This window comes from Heterocephalus glaber, unplaced genomic scaffold (genome assembly GCF_053883595.1).
Source record: "Heterocephalus glaber isolate CG9 unplaced genomic scaffold, H.glaber_assembly_v1.0 deba00001547, whole genome shotgun sequence".
Taxonomy (NCBI): Eukaryota; Metazoa; Chordata; class Mammalia; order Rodentia; family Bathyergidae; genus Heterocephalus; species Heterocephalus glaber.
Window position 1 is genome coordinate 3,930,963 of NW_028258340.1, and position 4,079 is coordinate 3,935,041.

A 4,079-nucleotide genomic window follows, 5' to 3' on the forward strand; every position below is an offset into this window, starting at 1 on the left:
AGAGGTAGGAATTTTGGGGGAAGGGCTGTCTTTAGAACTGCCTACCATAGTCTATATGTCAGTTTCCAAAATAATAATAATTGGATACTTTAGCAAGATGAAGCTTAGTTTTTATTAGCTTCTTTATGACATGGAATTTTTGAATATTTGGTGTATTTCAACCCATGAAACTTCTCTCTTTTTCTTTCTTTCTTTCTTTCTTTCTTTCTTTCTTTCTTTCTTTCTTTCTTTCTTCTCTCTTTCTTGGTGCTGGAGATTAAACAGAGAGCCTCACATATGCTAGGCAAGTGCTCTACTGCTGAGCCACACCATTAGCCTCTGACACTATTCTTTTGATGCTCCAGTTGTTCTGTTTGGCTAATGTAAATGCCTTCAAGTCAGTTCCTGTCAATAGGCTTTGATAACTTTCCTGGCTATTTATAAAGTGTTCCCTGCTAACCTTGAAAATTTTCTGCCTAGTACTGAAATTAGCTCTTTCTTCAAGGAGGCTGGGCTCCTTTTAGTGAAAAGTAGAATTAGGTATCACAATATGGGCACCGGGTTGTCATAGTTTTTACCTCTGTATTAGTAGACAGAACTAGGGTTAAGATTACAGGGCTTTTCCTTAACTTTAAATTTGTATCTCTTTTATGCTATAAAACTTGGACCCTGACAACCATAATACAATCACTTCATCCCATTTTATGTATGCATATATGTGTACTAGTTTCCAAGTACAATTACTATTAACAATAAGACCACTGAATTCAGTTTCATATTTCTTTGCAATTCCTTTTGTCCTTCCTTAATCTATAAATCACTAGAGATTATAGCTAAATTACTGGGCTGTTTTTGGCTGTTATTTCTTTAGCAGTTTATTGATATATTAGTTATGTGACATATGTATCATTCACCCATTTAAAGTGTGTAATTCAACGTAGTGTACTCACAGAATTTTTATATAACCAATAGTGCAATCCAATATTTTGCACAGTCTAATTTGATTTGTTGGTTGATTGATTGGTTGTGGTACTGGGGACTGAACCAAGACTTTAATACTGAGCTACAATTCCACATTGCCAGCTCCCCCTTTTTAAGAGAGAGTTTCATTAAGTTGCCCAGTCTGGTTTTGAACTTATTGTCTTCCTACCTCAATCTCCTAGAGTGCTGTGATTATATGTACAGTCTAATTTTAGAACATTTTTATCATCCCCAAAAGTAATCCCATACTCATTAACAGTCCCTTTCCATTTCTTTCACATCACCATCAGCTGCAGGCAACCACTAATCTACTTTTTATCTCTATAGTTTTGCCAATTTGGACATTTCACAATAACGCAATCACAAAATATATGGACATTTGTGAATGAATTCTTTAATACAGTGTTATGATTTCAAGGTTCATCCATGTTGTAAAATGTAAAAGTACTTCATTCCTTTTAATGGATGAATAGTATCTTATTCTATGGATATATTTTATTTATTCATCAGTTGATGGTTATTTGGGGACGTTTCCACCTTTTTCCTTATAACATTTATTATTATGAATAATAACTGCTTATTAATGTTCATGTAAATGCTTTTGAATAGACATGTTTTCATTTCTTTTGAGAATATATCTAGGAATAGAATTGTTGTAAACTTCCTGCTATATGAGAGACTAGTATTAATTCTCTTTTGCATATTTGGTAAAGTTCTTCAATATGGACATTTGGACCTGGACTTTTTCTTTATGAAGTTTGTAAATTATGAATTAAATGTCTTTACTTTTGTAGGCCTATTAAGATATTCTATTTTTTTTCTCAAGTTAGATTTGGAATTTGTATTTTTCCAGAAATTTGTTCAATACTCCCAAGTTATCTAATTTGTTGGCTTAGAGTTGTTCACAATATTTCCTTATAATTCATTTTGTTTCTGAGATTACTAGTGATACCCTCTCTTTCATTCCTAATTTTAGTAATTTGAGTCTCATGTTTTCTTGATCAGTCTAGTGAAAGGTATACCAATTTTGTTAATCTTTTACAACAAACCAATTGTTAGTTTCCTAATTTTTTCTCTGTTGTTATGGTTTAGATCTAGAGTGTCCTTCAAAGCCTCATATGTTCAGAGGTGGGGTTTTTGGAAGGAAATTAAACCATGTGGATGCTATACCCATGTGGGTGATTAATCCATTGATAAATCCATGACTGAATGTGCTGTTAGGAGGTGGGCCTGGTTGGAAGAGGAGGAAGAGGCGGGTCATTGGTACATGCCCTGGAAGAGTATATCTCCCTCCCTAGCTCCTCCTTTCTCTCTGCTTCCTGGTCACCACGATGAGAGCAGCTTTCCTCTACACCAAATCCACCACCATGCCATTTCTGTGATTGAACCTGCCAATCATGGATTGAAACTTCAGAAACTATGAGCCAAAATAAACTTCTCTGTAAGTTGCAGGTGTTGGGTTTTTTTGTCTCAGTGATGAGAAAGTGACTAAGACATCTAGTATTTTTTGTTTTCTATTACATTATTTCTGCTTCAATCTTTCTTATTTCCATCCTTCTGCTTGCTTTGGTTTAGTTTGCTCTTTTTTTTCCATCCCTGACAGTGGAAGCTTGTGTGATTGATCTGAAATCTTTTTTCTTTTCTAATTGTAGGTGTTTACAGTTATAAATTTCTAAGCACTGTGTTAGCTGCATCTGATAACTTCTGATATTTTGTGGTTTCATTTTTATTTATCTCAAAGTATTTTTCTAATCAGCCTTCTGATTTTTTCTTGGACTCTCTGGTTATTTAGGAATGTATTATTTATTTTCCACTTATTTTTAAATTTCCCAATTTTCTCCCAATTCCTCCTTATGGTTTCATTCCTTTATGGTTAGAAAACATACTTTGTATGATTTCACCCCTTTTAAACATACTGAGACATGCATTATGTCCTAACATATGGCTTACTTTCTAGAATGTTCCATGTGCACTAAAGAAGAATGTATATTCTACTGTTGGATAGAGTGCTCTACAGATGTTGGGAAGAGGCATGTGGCACTATGACAAGTTAAATTTTTATAAACCTGTTATTCTCAACAAGGTTCAGGAGTTTTTCTTGAATGAATGCTCTTCAGGTTGTTATAAACCTTTGGCTAATTTCTGGAGTTCTGAAAAAAAACTGACTTTGGCAATTGTTGCTTTTGTTTTCATTGCATTTATAGAAATGCAGATTTACAGAGGTTCTTACTCTGCCATTCCAGAAGTTCTTTTTTTTGTCATATCCTTCCATCAATACAGACTTTATTAACATGTCATTTGATGTAAAATAATATAGGTTTACTTAGTATTTTGTTTCAGTTTTAATGTCTTAAACTTAAGATTGCTTTTGGATCCAATACATAATGCAAGCTGGTGAGTCAGGGATGCGCGGAGTCTGTTGCCAACTCCCTCCAGAAGTTCTACATTCAAAATACTGGTTTTTTTTTCAAATGGATTCATTTTTATTGTGTGCATACTGTATATAAAGTACAGTGCAATATGGTTTGGGGCACAGGGGGATAAGGTAATTATTTTTCTTAAGAAATGTACCATCTAGTTTGTGAATAACATGTATAACTCAAATATTGCCAGGGAGCAGCAGCTTGTGCATACTCATGGGATCACATGCACAGTTACTTACAAGTTACAAAATACTGTTTTAAAGACACTTGAAATAATTCTCTGTGATTACTTGAGAAACTTGAGATGCATCTGACTTATCTGTTTTATTTTTGTTTTTGTTTTCCTATATTTAGGGAATTTTTTCTTCGTAACTTTTAAAAGTTATGTAAAGCATTTGTTATCAAACTTAAATCTATGAAACAAGATCTATTCAGAAAGATCAAGCTTTAATCATTACCTTTCCTGCCTCTATAGATTACATTTATTTATTTATATGTTTATTTATTTATTTATTTGGTACTAAGGATTTAACCCAGGGCCTTCATAATGAGCTACACCCCTAGCCATTTTTTTTATTTTTTTATTTTGAGACAGGGTTTCACTAAGTGGCTAATTTGCCCAGGCTGAGCTTGAATTTGTGATCCTCCTGCCTCAACCTCCCAGAGTGATAGGATTATAGACAAGCACCACCACGT